This window comes from Somniosus microcephalus, chromosome 19, assembly GCF_052327205.1.
Source record: "Somniosus microcephalus isolate GS21.2 chromosome 19, FLI_Smic_1.0, whole genome shotgun sequence".
Lineage (NCBI taxonomy): Eukaryota > Metazoa > Chordata > Chondrichthyes > Squaliformes > Somniosidae > Somniosus > Somniosus microcephalus.
In genome coordinates, this window is record NC_141005.1 from 72,918,786 (window position 1) to 72,933,056 (window position 14,271).

The following is a 14,271-nucleotide window of genomic DNA, read 5'->3' on the forward strand; positions in this document are numbered from 1 at the left end:
ACACAACAAACACACTCCATTCATTCTTCCTGCATGAATTAACCGGCAGTGCCAGTCATTCAGTTCATCATCCCTGCAATGCAACCAACATTCATACGCACATATTTCTCCCAACAACTCGTATTTTGCAAAATAGCGGCTAACATCCTACAATTCTGCTGGCTCAACTTGACAAAACGCAAGCAGCACAGCTGCCGTTCGAACGTGAGCCATTCAAAATCTAACACTCGTTCCAAACAGGACATTTCAGTCTCTCATTCCCGGGCCTTTACTTTTCTCACAATACATTCATGTGACAAGTGCTATTTGGAGTCCTGCTCCCCAGAAAATTACCTGGATCTCCCAACTTTGTGAGGGGAAACAAGGCACTCTGCAGCTATTGCGCCCTTGGCCATAAGCATTAGTCTGAGCATTGCCACCCGAAAGGCACGGCCTAAAAAAGGCATCAACTCTGGCAACTTTTACGCACTGGTGCCTGAATTGCTTGGCTGTGGTGCCTTTGTTTCTGGCAAAATGTTAATGTGGGGAGTAGCATTGGAAGTAATTCCCTGAGTAACGGAGCAGAATTCAGCAGCCTTTGTGTGGAAGAAGTCTCATTCTTTGACTCTGGTGCCCTTTTCCTGAGAAACACCACTGTTTGCAGTGGGATTGAAAGCCACAGCAGCAGAAAGCAATGTGGAATGCATCAACGCGGTCGGGTAAAAAGGTAGATTTCTGACTCCCTGATTTTTAGTGTGGGAATTGGTTGAAAAGAGAAGTGTGATTTGAAACCTTATCCCCAAGGACAGTGTTAGGATGTGGTAAGTTTTCTGAGGAAAAGAAGTTGGTCTGTGAGCGTTGCCTTTAGCTTGTTGGCAAACGGCAATACCTTTGAGGTATTAGTGGTGGCCACTTGTAAATTGAAGATGAGTTGAGCAGGCTTTTTGACGCTGGTTGTAATTGTGTGGATCAAAAGGTAATGTCAGAAGTGGGATTCGAACCCACAGCCCTAGAAAGGGACCAGAATTCACCAACCATCGGTAAGGTAAGGATTAACAGTCCTTGAGTCGGGCGCCTTAGACCACTCGGCCATCCTGACACCTGTGCACCAAAGCTCTAGAAAAACGTGCTCCAAATTCTGCACTCTTACTGAGCAGCATCACACTCATTCCTCCTGTGCAAACACACAACAAACACACTCCATTCATTCTTCCTGCATGAATTAACCGGCAGTGCCAGTCATTCAGTTCATCATCCCTGCAATGCAACCAACATTCATACGCACATATTTCTCCCAACAACTCGTATTTTGCAAAATAGCGGCTGACATCCTACAATTCTGCTGGCTCAACTTGACAAAACGCAAGCAGCACAGCTGCCGTTCGAACGTGAGCCATTCAAAATCTAACACTCGTTCCAAACAGGACATTTCAGTCTCTCATTCCCGGGCCTTTACTTTTCTCACAATACATTCATGTGACAAGTGCTATTTGGAGTCCTGCTCCCCAGAAAATTACCTGGATCTCCCAACTTTGTGAGGGGAAACAAGGCACTCTGCAGCTATTGCGCCCTTGGCCATAAGCATTAATCTGAGCATTGCCACCCGAAAGGCACGGCCTAAAAAAGGCATCAACTCTGGCAACTTTTACGCACTGGTGCCTGAATTGCTTGGCTGTGGTGCCTTTGTTTCTGGCAAAATGTTAATGTGGGAAGTAGCATTGGAAGTAATTCCCTGAGTAACGGAGCAGAATTCAGCAGCCTTTGTGTGGAAGAAGTCTCATTCTTTGACTCTGGTGCCCTTTTCCTGAGAAACACCACTGTTTGCAGTGGGATTGAAAGCCACAGCAGCAGAAAGCAATGTGGAATGCATCAAGGTAGGGTAAAAAGGTAGATTTCTGACTCCCTGATTTTTAGTGTGGGAATTGGTTGAAAAGAGAAGTGTGATTTGAAACCTTATCCCCAAGGACAGTGTTAGGATGTGGTAAGTTTTCTGAGGAAAAGAAGTTGGTCTGTGAGCGTTGCCTTTAGCTTGTTGGCAAACGGCAATACCTTTGAGGTATTAGTGGTGGCCACTTGTAAATTGAAGATGAGTTGAGCAGGCTTTTTGACGCTGGTTGTAATTGTGTGGATCAAAAGGTAATGTCAGAAGTGGGATTCGAACCCACGCCCCTAGAAAGGGACCAGAATTCACCAACCATCGGTAAGGTAAGGATTAACAGTCCTTGAGTCTGGCGTCTTAGACCACTCGGCCATCCTGACACCTGTGCACAAAAGCTCTAGAAAAACGTGCTCCAAATTCTGCACTCTTACTGAGCAGCATCACACTCATTCCTCCTGTGCAAACACACAACAAACACACTCCATTCATTCTTCCTGCATGAATTAACCGGCAGTGCCAGTCATTCAGTTCATCATCCCTGCAATGCAACCAACATTCATACGCACATATTTCTCCCAACAACTCGTATTTTGCAAAATAGCGGCTGACATCCTACAATTCTGCTGGCTCAACTTGACAAAACGCAAGCAGCACAGCTGCCGTTCGAACGTGAGCCATTCAAAATCTAACACTCGTTCCAAACAGGACATTTCAGTCTCTCATTCCCGGGCCTTTACTTTTCTCACAATACATTCATGTGACAAGTGCTATTTGGAGTCCTGCTCCCCAGAAAATTACCTGGATCTCCCAACTTTGTGAGGGGAAACAAGGCACTCTGCAGCTATTGCGCCCTTGGCCATAAGCATTAGTCTGAGCATTGCCACCCGAAAGGCACGGCCTAAAAAAGGCATCAACTCTGGCAACTTTTACGCACTGGTGCCTGAATTGCTTGGCTGTGGTGCCTTTGTTTCTGGCAAAATGTTAATGTGGGAAGTAGCATTGGAAGTAATTCCCTGAGTAACGGAGCAGAATTCAGCAGCCTTTGTGTGGAAGAAGTCTCATTCTTTGACTCTGGTGCCCTTTTCCTGAGAAACACCACTGTTTGCAGTGGGATTGAAAGCCACAGCAGCAGAAAGCAATGTGGAATGCATCAAGGTAGGGTAAAAAGGTAGATTTCTGACTCCCTGATTTTTAGTGTGGGAATTGGTTGAAAAGAGAAGTGTGATTTGAAACCTTATCCCCAAGGACAGTGTTAGGATGTGGTAAGTTTTCTGAGGAAAAGAAGTTGGTCTGTGAGCGTTGCCTTTAGCTTGTTGGCAAACGGCAATACCTTTGAGGTATTAGTGGTGGCCACTTGTAAATTGAAGATGAGTTGAGCAGGCTTTTTGACGCTGGTTGTAATTGTGTGGATCAAAAGGTAATGTCAGAAGTGGGATTCGAACCCACGCCCCTAGAAAGGGACCAGGATTCACCAACCATCGGTAAGGTAAGGATTAACAGTCCTTGAGTCTGGCGCCTTAGACCACTCGGCCATCCTGACACCTGTGCACAAAAGCTCTAGAAAAACGTGCTCCAAATTCTGCACTCTTACTGAGCAGCATCACACTCATTCCTCCTGTGCAAACACACAACAAACACACTCCATTCATTCTTCCTGCATGAATTAACCGGCAGTGCCAGTCATTCAGTTCATCATCCCTGCAATGCAACCAACATTCATACGCACATATTTCTCCCAACAACTCGTATTTTGCAAAATAGCGGCTGACATCCTACAATTCTGCTGGCTCAACTTGACAAAACGCAAGCAGCACAGCTGCCGTTCGAACGTGAGCCATTCAAAATCTAACACTCGTTCCAAACAGGACATTTCAGTCTCTCATTCCCGGGCCTTTACTTTTCTCACAATACATTCATGTGACAAGTGCTATTTGGAGTCCTGCTCCCCAGAAAATTACCTGGATCTCCCAACTTTGTGAGGGGAAACAAGGCACTCTGCAGCTATTGCGCCCTTGGCCATAAGCATTAGTCTGAGCATTGCCACCCGAAAGGCACGGCCTAAAAAAGGCATCAACTCTGGCAACTTTTACGCACTGGTGCCTGAATTGCTTGGCTGTGGTGCCTTTGTTTCTGGCAAAATGTTAATGTGGGAAGTAGCATTGGAAGTAATTCCCTGAGTAACGGAGCAGAATTCAGCAGCCTTTGTGTGGAAGAAGTCTCATTCTTTGACTCTGGTGCCCTTTTCCTGAGAAACACCACTGTTTGCAGTGGGATTGAAAGCCACAGCAGCAGAAAGCAATGTGGAATGCATCAAGGTAGGGTAAAAAGGTAGATTTCTGACTCCCTGATTTTTAGTGTGGGAATTGGTTGAAAAGAGAAGTGTGATTTGAAACCTTATCCCCAAGGACAGTGTTAGGATGTGGTAAGTTTTCTGAGGAAAAGAAGTTGGTCTGTGAGCGTTGCCTTTAGCTTGTTGGCAAACGGCAATACCTTTGAGGTATTAGTGGTGGCCACTTGTAAATTGAAGATGAGTTGAGCAGGCTTTTTGACGCTGGTTGTAATTGTGTGGATCAAAAGGTAATGTCAGAAGTGGGATTCGAACCCACGCCCCTAGAAAGGGACCAGGATTCACCAACCATCGGTAAGGTAAGGATTAACAGTCCTTGAGTCTGGCGCCTTAGACCACTCGGCCATCCTGACACCTGTGCACAAAAGCTCTAGAAAAACGTGCTCCAAATTCTGCACTCTTACTGAGCAGCATCACACTCATTCCTCCTGTGCAAACACACAACAAACACACTCCATTCATTCTTCCTGCATGAATTAACCGGCAGTGCCAGTCATTCAGTTCATCATCCCTGCAATGCAACCAACATTCATACGCACATATTTCTCCCAACAACTCGTATTTTGCAAAATAGCGGCTGACATCCTACAATTCTGCTGGCTCAACTTGACAAAACGCAAGCAGCACAGCTGCCGTTCGAACGTGAGCCATTCAAAATCTAACACTCGTTCCAAACAGGACATTTCAGTCTCTCATTCCCGGGCCTTTACTTTTCTCACAATACATTCATGTGACAAGTGCTATTTGGAGTCCTGCTCCCCAGAAAATTACCTGGATCTCCCAACTTTGTGAGGGGAAACAAGGCACTCTGCAGCTATTGCGCCCTTGGCCATAAGCATTAGTCTGAGCATTGCCACCCGAAAGGCACGGCCTAAAAAAGGCATCAACTCTGGCAACTTTTACGCACTGGTGCCTGAATTGCTTGGCTGTGGTGCCTTTGTTTCTGGCAAAATGTTAATGTGGGAAGTAGCATTGGAAGTAATTCCCTGAGTAACGGAGCAGAATTCAGCAGCCTTTGTGTGGAAGAAGTCTCATTCTTTGACTCTGGTGCCCTTTTCCTGAGAAACACCACTGTTTGCAGTGGGATTGAAAGCCACAGCAGCAGAAAGCAATGTGGAATGCATCAAGGTAGGGTAAAAAGGTAGATTTCTGACTCCCTGATTTTTAGTGTGGGAATTGGTTGAAAAGAGAAGTGTGATTTGAAACCTTATCCCCAAGGACAGTGTTAGGATGTGGTAAGTTTTCTGAGGAAAAGAAGTTGGTCTGTGAGCGTTGCCTTTAGCTTGTTGGCAAACGGCAATACCTTTGAGGTATTAGTGGTGGCCACTTGTAAATTGAAGATGAGTTGAGCAGGCTTTTTGACGCTGGTTGTAATTGTGTGGATCAAAAGGTAATGTCAGAAGTGGGATTCGAACCCACACCCCTAGAAAGGGACCAGGATTCACCAACCATCGGTAAGGTAAGGATTAACAGTCCTTGAGTCTGGCGCCTTAGACCACTCGGCCATCCTGACACCTGTGCACAAAAGCTCTAGAAAAACGTGCTCCAAATTCTGCACTCTTACTGAGCAGCATCACACTCATTCCTCCTGTGCAAACACACAACAAACACACTCCATTCATTCTTCCTGCATGAATTAACCGGCAGTGCCAGTCATTCAGTTCATCATCCCTGCAATGCAACCAACATTCATACGCACATATTTCTCCCAACAACTCGTATTTTGCAAAATAGCGGCTGACATCCTACAATTCTGCTGGCTCAACTTGACAAAACGCAAGCAGCACAGCTGCCGTTCGAACGTGAGCCATTCAAAATCTAACACTCGTTCCAAACAGGACATTTCAGTCTCTCATTCCCGGGCCTTTACTTTTCTCACAATACATTCATGTGACAAGTGCTATTTGGAGTCCTGCTCCCCAGAAAATTACCTGGATCTCCCAACTTTGTGAGGGGAAACAAGGCACTCTGCAGCTATTGCGCCCTTGGCCATAAGCATTAGTCTGAGCATTGCCACCCGAAAGGCACGGCCTAAAAAAGGCATCAACTCTGGCAACTTTTACGCACTGGTGCCTGAATTGCTTGGCTGTGGTGCCTTTGTTTCTGGCAAAATGTTAATGTGGGAAGTAGCATTGGAAGTAATTCCCTGAGTAACGGAGCAGAATTCAGCAGCCTTTGTGTGGAAGAAGTCTCATTCTTTGACTCTGGTGCCCTTTTCCTGAGAAACACCACTGTTTGCAGTGGGATTGAAAGCCACAGCAGCAGAAAGCAATGTGGAATGCATCAAGGTAGGGTAAAAAGGTAGATTTCTGACTCCCTGATTTTTAGTGTGGGAATTGGTTGAAAAGAGAAGTGTGATTTGAAACCTTATCCCCAAGGACAGTGTTAGGATGTGGTAAGTTTTCTGAGGAAAAGAAGTTGGTCTGTGAGCGTTGCCTTTAGCTTGTTGGCAAACGGCAATACCTTTGAGGTATTAGTGGTGGCCACTTGTAAATTGAAGATGAGTTGAGCAGGCTTTTTGACGCTGGTTGTAATTGTGTGGATCAAAAGGTAATGTCAGAAGTGGGATTCGAACCCACGCCCCTAGAAAGGGACCAGGATTCACCAACCATCGGTAAGGATTAACAGTCCTTGAGTCTGGCGCCTTAGACCACTCGGCCATCCTGACACCTGTGCACAAAAGCTCTAGAAAAACGTGCTCCAAATTCTGCACTCTTACTGAGCAGCATCACACTCATTCCTCCTGTGCAAACACACAACAAACACACTCCATTCATTCTTCCTGCATGAATTAACCGGCAGTGCCAGTCATTCAGTTCATCATCCCTGCAATGCAACCAACATTCATACGCACATATTTCTCCCAACAACTCGTATTTTGCAAAATAGCGGCTGACATCCTACAATTCTGCTGGCTCAACTTGACAAAACGCAAGCAGCACAGCTGCCGTTCGAACGTGAGCCATTCAAAATCTAACACTCGTTCCAAACAGGACATTTCAGTCTCTCATTCCCGGGCCTTTACTTTTCTCACAATACATTCATGTGACAAGTGCTATTTGGAGTCCTGCTCCCCAGAAAATTACCTGGATCTCCCAACTTTGTGAGGGGAAACAAGGCACTCTGCAGCTATTGCGCCCTTGGCCATAAGCATTAGTCTGAGCATTGCCACCCGAAAGGCACGGCCTAAAAAAGGCATCAACTCTGGCAACTTTTACGCACTGGTGCCTGAATTGCTTGGCTGTGGTGCCTTTGTTTCTGGCAAAATGTTAATGTGGAAAGTAGCATTGGAAGTAATTCCCTGAGTAACGGAGCAGAATTCAGCAGCCTTTGTGTGGAAGAAGTCTCATTCTTTGACTCTGGTGCCCTTTTCCTGAGAAACACCACTGTTTGCAGTGGGATTGAAAGCCACAGCAGCAGAAAGCAATGTGGAATGCATCAAGGTAGGGTAAAAAGGTAGATTTCTGACTCCCTGATTTTTAGTGTGGGAATTGGTTGAAAAGAGAAGTGTGATTTGAAACCTTATCCCCAAGGACAGTGTTAGGATGTGGTAAGTTTTCTGAGGAAAAGAAGTTGGTCTGTGAGCGTTGCCTTTAGCTTGTTGGCAAACGGCAATACCTTTGAGGTATTAGTGGTGGCCACTTGTAAATTGAAGATGAGTTGAGCAGGCTTTTTGACGCTGGTTGTAATTGTGTGGATCAAAAGGTAATGTTAGAAGTGGGATTCGAACCCACGCCCCTAGAAAGGGACCAGAATTCACCAACCATCGGTAAGGTAAAGATTAACAGTCCTTGAGTCTGGCGCCTTAGACCACTCGGCCATCCTGACACCTGTGCACAAAAGCTCTAGAAAAACGTGCTCCAAATTCTGCACTCTTACTGAGCAGCATCACACTCATTCCTCCTGTGCAAACACACAACAAACACACTCCATTCATTCTTCCTGCATGAATTAACCGGCAGTGCCAGTCATTCAGTTCATCATCCCTGCAATGCAACCAACATTCATACGCACATATTTCTCCCAACAACTCGTATTTTGCAAAATAGCGGCTGACATCCTACAATTCTGCTGGCTCAACTTGACAAAACGCAAGCAGCACAGCTGCCGTTCGAACGTGAGCCATTCAAAATCTAACACTCGTTCCAAACAGGACATTTCAGTCTCTCATTCCCGGGCCTTTACTTTTCTCACAATACATTCATGTGACAAGTGCTATTTGGAGTCCTGCTCCCCAGAAAATTACCTGGATCTCCCAACTTTGTGAGGGGAAACAAGGCACTCTGCAGCTATTGCGCCCTTGGCCATAAGCATTAGTCTGAGCATTGCCACCCGAAAGGCACGGCCTAAAAAAGGCATCAACTCTGGCAACTTTTACGCACTGGTGCCTGAATTGCTTGGCTGTGGTGCCTTTGTTTCTGGCAAAATGTTAATGTGGGAAGTAGCATTGGAAGTAATTCCCTGAGTAACGGAGCAGAATTCAGCAGCCTTTGTGTGGAAGAAGTCTCATTCTTTGACTCTGGTGCCCTTTTCCTGAGAAACACCACTGTTTGCAGTGGGATTGAAAGCCACAGCAGCAGAAAGCAATGTGGAATGCATCAAGGTAGGGTAAAAAGGTAGATTTCTGACTCCCTGATTTTTAGTGTGGGAATTGGTTGAAAAGAGAAGTGTGATTTGAAACCTTATCCCCAAGGACAGTGTTAGGATGTGGTAAGTTTTCTGAGGAAAAGAAGTTGGTCTGTGAGCGTTGCCTTTAGCTTGTTGGCAAACGGCAATACCTTTGAGGTATTAGTGGTGGCCACTTGTAAATTGAAGATGAGTTGAGCAGGCTTTTTGACGCTGGTTGTAATTGTGTGGATCAAAAGGTAATGTCAGAAGTGGGATTCGAACCCACGCCCCTAGAAAGGGACCAGGATTCACCAACCATCGGTAAGGTAAGGATTAACAGTCCTTGAGTCTGGCGCCTTAGACCACTCGGCCATCCTGACACCTGTGCACAAAAGCACTAGAAAAACGTGCTCCAAATTCTGCACTCTTACTGAGCAGCATCACACTCATTCCTCCTGTGCAAACACACAACAAACACACTCCATTCATTCTTCCTGCATGAATTAACCGGCAGTGCCAGTCATTCAGTTCATCATCCCTGCAATGCAACCAACATTCATACGCACATATTTCTCCCAACAACTCGTATTTTGCAAAATAGCGGCTAACATCCTACAATTCTGCTGGCTCAACTTGACAAAACGCAAGCAGCACAGCTGCCGTTCGAACGTGAGCCATTCAAAATCTAACACTCGTTCCAAACAGGACATTTCAGTCTCTCATTCCCGGGCCTTTACTTTTCTCACAATACATTCATGTGACAAGTGCTATTTGGAGTCCTGCTCCCCAGAAAATTACCTGGATCTCACAACTTTGTGAGGGGAAACAAGGCACTCTGCAGCTATTGCGCCCTTGGCCATAAGCATTAGTCTGAGCATTGCCACCCGAAAGGCACGGCCTAAAAAAGGCATCAACTCTGGCAACTTTTACGCACTGGTGCCTGAATTGCTTGGCTGTGGTGCCTTTGTTTCTGGCAAAATGTTAATGTGGGAAGTAGCATTGGAAGTAATTCCCTGAGTAACGGAGCAGAATTCAGCAGCCTTTGTGTGGAAGAAGTCTCATTCTTTGACTCTGGTGCCCTTTTCCTGAGAAACACCACTGTTTGCAGTGGGATTGAAAGCCACAGCAGCAGAAAGCAATGTGGAATGCATCAAGGTAGGGTAAAAAGGTAGATTTCTGACTCCCTGATTTTTAGTGTGGGAATTGGTTGAAAAGAGAAGTGTGATTTGAAACCTTATCCCCAAGGACAGTGTTAGGATGTGGTAAGTTTTCTGAGGAAAAGAAGTTGGTCTGTGAGCGTTGCCTTTAGCTTGTTGGCAAACGGCAATACCTTTGAGGTATTAGTGGTGGCCACTTGTAAATTGAAGATGAGTTGAGCAGGCTTTTTGACGCTGGTTGTAATTGTGTGGATCAAAAGGTAATGTCAGAAGTGGGATTCGAACCCACGCCCCTAGAAAGGGACCAGAATTCACCAACCATCGGTAAGGTAAGGATTAACAGTCCTTGAGTCGGGCGCCTTAGACCACTCGGCCATCCTGACACCTGTGCACAAAAGTTCTAGAAAAACGTGCTCCAAATTCTGCACTCTTACTGAGCAGCATCACACTCATTCCTCCTGTGCAAACACACAACAAACACACTCCATTCATTCTTCCTGCATGAATTAACCGGCAGTGCCAGTCATTCAGTTCATCATCCCTGCAATGCAACCAACATTCATACGCACATATTTCTCCCAACAACTCGTATTTCGCAAAATAGCGGCTAACATCCTACAATTCTGCTGGCTCAACTTGACAAAACGCAAGCAGCACAGCTGCCGTTCGAACGTGAGCCATTCAAAATCTAACACTCGTTCCAAACAGGACATTTCAGTCTCTCATTCCCGGGCCTTTACTTTTCTCACAATACATTCATGTGACAAGTGCTATTTGGAGTCCTGCTCCCCAGAAAATTACCTGGATCTCCCAACTTTGTGAGGGGAAACAAGGCACTCTGCAGCTATTGCGCCCTTGGCCATAAGCATTAGTCTGAGCATTGCCACCCGAAAGGCACGGCCTAAAAAAGGCATCAACTCTGGCAACTTTTACGCACTGGTGCCTGAATTGCTTGGCTGTGGTGCCTTTGTTTCTGGCAAAATGTTAATGTGGGAAGTAGCATTGGAAGTAATTCCCTGAGTAACGGAGCAGAATTCAGCAGCCTTTGTGTGGAAGAAGTCTCATTCTTTGACTCTGGTGCCCTTTTCCTGAGAAACACCACTGTTTGCAGTGGGATTGAAAGCCACAGCAGCAGAAAGCAATGTGGAATGCATCAAGGTAGGGTAAAAAGGTAGATTTCTGACTCCCTGATTTTTAGTGTGGGAATTGGTTGAAAAGAGAAGTGTGATTTGAAACCTTATCCCCAAGGACAGTGTTAGGATGTGGTAAGTTTTCTGAGGAAAAGAAGTTGGTCTGTGAGCGTTGCCTTTAGCTTGTTGGCAAACGGCAATACCTTTGAGGTATTAGTGGTGGCCACTTGTAAATTGAAGATGAGTTGAGCAGGCTTTTTGACGCTGGTTGCAATTGTGTGGATCAAAAGGTAATGTCAGAAGTGGGATTCGAACCCACGCCCCTAGAAAGGGACCAGAATTCACCAACCATCGGTAAGGTAAGGATTAACAGTCCTTGAGTCTGGCGCCTTAGACCACTCGGCCATCCTGACACCTGTGCACAAAAGCTCTAGAAAAACGTGCTCCAAATTCTGCACTCTTACTGAGCAGCATCACACTCATTCCTCCTGTGCAAACACACAACAAACACACTCCATTCATTCTTCCTGCATGAATTAACCGGCAGTGCCAGTCATTCAGTTCATCATCCCTGCAATGCAACCAACATTCATACGCACATATTTCTCCCAACAACTCGTATTTTGCAAAATAGCGGCTGACATCCTACAATTCTGCTGGCTCAACTTGACAAAACGCAAGCAGCACAGCTGCCGTTCGAACGTGAGCCATTCAAAATCTAACACTCGTTCCAAACAGGACATTTCAGTCTCTCATTCCCGGGCCTTTACTTTTCTCACAATACATTCATGTGACAAGTGCTATTTGGAGTCCTGCTCCCCAGAAAATTACCTGGATCTCCCAACTTTGTGAGGGGAAACAAGGCACTCTGCAGCTATTGCGCCCTTGGCCATAAGCATTAGTCTGAGCATTGCCACCCGAAAGGCACGGCCTAAAAAAGGCATCAACTCTGGCAACTTTTACGCACTGGTGCCTGAATTGCTTGGCTGTGGTGCCTTTGTTTCTGGCAAAATGTTAATGTGGGAAGTAGCATTGGAAGTAATTCCCTGAGTAACGGAGCAGAATTCAGCAGCCTTTGTGTGGAAGAAGTCTCATTCTTTGACTCTGGTGCCCTTTTCCTGAGAAACACCACTGTTTGCAGTGGGATTGAAAGCCACAGCAGCAGAAAGCAATGTGGAATGCATCAAGGTAGGGTAAAAAGGTAGATTTCTGACTCCCTGATTTTTAGTGTGGGAATTGGTTGAAAAGAGAAGTGTGATTTGAAACCTTATCCCCAAGGACAGTGTTAGGATGTGGTAAGTTTTCTGAGGAAAAGAAGTTGGTCTGTGAGCGTTGCCTTTAGCTTGTTGGCAAACGGCAATACCTTTGAGGTATTAGTGGTGGCCACTTGTAAATTGAAGATGAGTTGAGCAGGCTTTTTGACGCTGGTTGTAATTGTGTGGATCAAAAGGTAATGTCAGAAGTGGGATTCGAACCCACGCCCCTAGAAAGGGACCAGGATTCACCAACCATCGGTAAGGTAAGGATTAACAGTCCTTGAGTCTGGCGCCTTAGACCACTCGGCCATCCTGACACCTGTGCACAAAAGCTCTAGAAAAACGTGCTCCAAATTCTGCACTCTTACTGAGCAGCATCACACTCATTCCTCCTGTGCAAACACACAACAAACACACTCCATTCATTCTTCCTGCATGAATTAACCGGCAGTGCCAGTCATTCAGTTCATCATCCCTGCAATGCAACCAACATTCATACGCACATATTTCTCCCAACAACTCGTATTTTGCAAAATAGCGGCTGACATCCTACAATTCTGCTGGCTCAACTTGACAAAACGCAAGCAGCACAGCTGACGTTCGAACGTGAGCCATTCAAAATCTAACACTCGTTCCAAACAGGACATTTCAGTCTCTCATTCCCGGGCCTTTACTTTTCTCACAATACATTCATGTGACAAGTGCTATTTGGAGTCCTGCTCCCCAGAAAATTACCTGGATCTCCCAACTTTGTGAGGGGAAACAAGGCACTCTGCAGCTATTGCGCCCTTGGCCATAAGCATTAGTCTGAGCATTGCCACCCGAAAGGCACGGCCTAAAAAAGGCATCAACTCTGGCAACTTTTACGCACTGGTGCCTGAATTGCTTGGCTGTGGTGCCTTTGTTTCTGGCAAAATGTTAATGTGGGAAGTAGCATTGGAAGTAATTCCCTGAGTAACGGAGCAGAATTCAGCAGCCTTTGTGTGGAAGAAGTCTCATTCTTTGACTCTGGTGCCCTTTTCCTGAGAAACACCACTGTTTGCAGTGGGATTGAAAGCCACAGCAGCAGAAAGCAATGTGGAATGCATCAAGGTAGGGTAAAAAGGTAGATTTCTGACTCCCTGATTTTTAGTGTGGGAATTGGTTGAAAAGAGAAGTGTGATTTGAAACCTTATCCCCAAGGACAGTGTTAGGATGTGGTAAGTTTTCTGAGGAAAAGAAGTTGGTCTGTGAGCGTTGCCTTCAGCTTGTTGGCAAACGGCAATACCTTTGAGGTATTAGTGGTGGCCACTTGTAAATTGAAGATGAGTTGAGCAGGCTTTTTGACGCTGGTTGTAATTGTGTGGATCACAAGGTAATGTCAGAAGTGGGATTCAAACCCACGCCCCTAGAAAGGAACCAGAATTCACCAACCATCGGTAAGGTAAAGATTAACAGTCCTTGAGTCTGGCGTCTTAGACCACTCGGCCATCCTGACACCTGTGCACAAAAGCTCTAGAAAAACGTGCTCCAAATTCTGCACTCTTACTGAGCAGCATCACACTCATTCCTCCTGTGCAAACACACAACAAACACACTCCATTCATTCTTCCTGCATGAATTAACCGGCAGTGCCAGTCATTCAGTTCATCATCCCTGCAATGCAACCAACATTCATACGCACATATTTCTCCCAACAACTCGTATTTTGCAAAATAGCGGCTAACATCCTACAATTCTGCTGGCTCAACTTGACAAAACGCAAGCAGCACAGCTGCCGTTCGAACGTGAGCCATTCAAAATCTAACACTCGTTCCAAACAGGACATTTCAGTCTCTCATTCCCGGGCCTTTACTTTTCTCACAATACATTCATGTGACAAGTCCTATTTGGAGTCCTGCTCCCCAGAAAATTACCTGGATCTCCCAACATTGTG

General features: G+C 45.7%; 10 non-coding genes across 10 annotated transcripts; all 10 read right to left on the reverse strand.

The window, feature by feature from the left end:
- Positions 1–2,119: 2,119 nt before the first annotated feature.
- On the reverse strand, positions 2,120–2,238 carry trnal-caa (transfer RNA leucine (anticodon CAA)). Its single transcript has 2 exons — positions 2,201–2,238; positions 2,120–2,165 (listed from the first exon to the last, which is right to left on the reverse strand). It is a non-coding gene; the product is annotated as a tRNA-Leu (tRNA).
- Positions 2,239–3,279: 1,041 nt separating this feature from the next.
- On the reverse strand, positions 3,280–3,398 carry trnal-caa (transfer RNA leucine (anticodon CAA)). Its single transcript has 2 exons — positions 3,361–3,398; positions 3,280–3,314 (listed from the first exon to the last, which is right to left on the reverse strand). It is a non-coding gene; the product is annotated as a tRNA-Leu (tRNA).
- A 1,041-nt stretch (positions 3,399–4,439) lies between these two features.
- On the reverse strand, positions 4,440–4,558 carry trnal-caa (transfer RNA leucine (anticodon CAA)). The gene is made up of 2 exons: positions 4,521–4,558; positions 4,440–4,474 (listed from the first exon to the last, which is right to left on the reverse strand). It is a non-coding gene; the product is annotated as a tRNA-Leu (tRNA).
- Positions 4,559–5,599: 1,041 nt separating this feature from the next.
- trnal-caa (transfer RNA leucine (anticodon CAA)) lies at positions 5,600–5,718 on the reverse strand. The gene is made up of 2 exons: positions 5,681–5,718; positions 5,600–5,634 (listed from the first exon to the last, which is right to left on the reverse strand). It is a non-coding gene; the product is annotated as a tRNA-Leu (tRNA).
- Positions 5,719–6,759: 1,041 nt separating this feature from the next.
- trnal-caa (transfer RNA leucine (anticodon CAA)) lies at positions 6,760–6,873 on the reverse strand. Its single transcript has 2 exons — positions 6,836–6,873; positions 6,760–6,794 (listed from the first exon to the last, which is right to left on the reverse strand). It is a non-coding gene; the product is annotated as a tRNA-Leu (tRNA).
- Positions 6,874–7,914: 1,041 nt separating this feature from the next.
- Positions 7,915–8,033, reverse strand: trnal-caa (transfer RNA leucine (anticodon CAA)). The gene is made up of 2 exons: positions 7,996–8,033; positions 7,915–7,960 (listed from the first exon to the last, which is right to left on the reverse strand). It is a non-coding gene; the product is annotated as a tRNA-Leu (tRNA).
- A 1,041-nt stretch (positions 8,034–9,074) lies between these two features.
- On the reverse strand, positions 9,075–9,193 carry trnal-caa (transfer RNA leucine (anticodon CAA)). Its single transcript has 2 exons — positions 9,156–9,193; positions 9,075–9,109 (listed from the first exon to the last, which is right to left on the reverse strand). It is a non-coding gene; the product is annotated as a tRNA-Leu (tRNA).
- Positions 9,194–10,234: 1,041 nt separating this feature from the next.
- trnal-caa (transfer RNA leucine (anticodon CAA)) lies at positions 10,235–10,353 on the reverse strand. Its single transcript has 2 exons — positions 10,316–10,353; positions 10,235–10,280 (listed from the first exon to the last, which is right to left on the reverse strand). It is a non-coding gene; the product is annotated as a tRNA-Leu (tRNA).
- Positions 10,354–11,394: 1,041 nt separating this feature from the next.
- Positions 11,395–11,513, reverse strand: trnal-caa (transfer RNA leucine (anticodon CAA)). The gene is made up of 2 exons: positions 11,476–11,513; positions 11,395–11,440 (listed from the first exon to the last, which is right to left on the reverse strand). It is a non-coding gene; the product is annotated as a tRNA-Leu (tRNA).
- A 1,041-nt stretch (positions 11,514–12,554) lies between these two features.
- On the reverse strand, positions 12,555–12,673 carry trnal-caa (transfer RNA leucine (anticodon CAA)). The gene is made up of 2 exons: positions 12,636–12,673; positions 12,555–12,589 (listed from the first exon to the last, which is right to left on the reverse strand). It is a non-coding gene; the product is annotated as a tRNA-Leu (tRNA).
- Between the last annotated feature and the right edge of the window lie 1,598 nt (positions 12,674–14,271).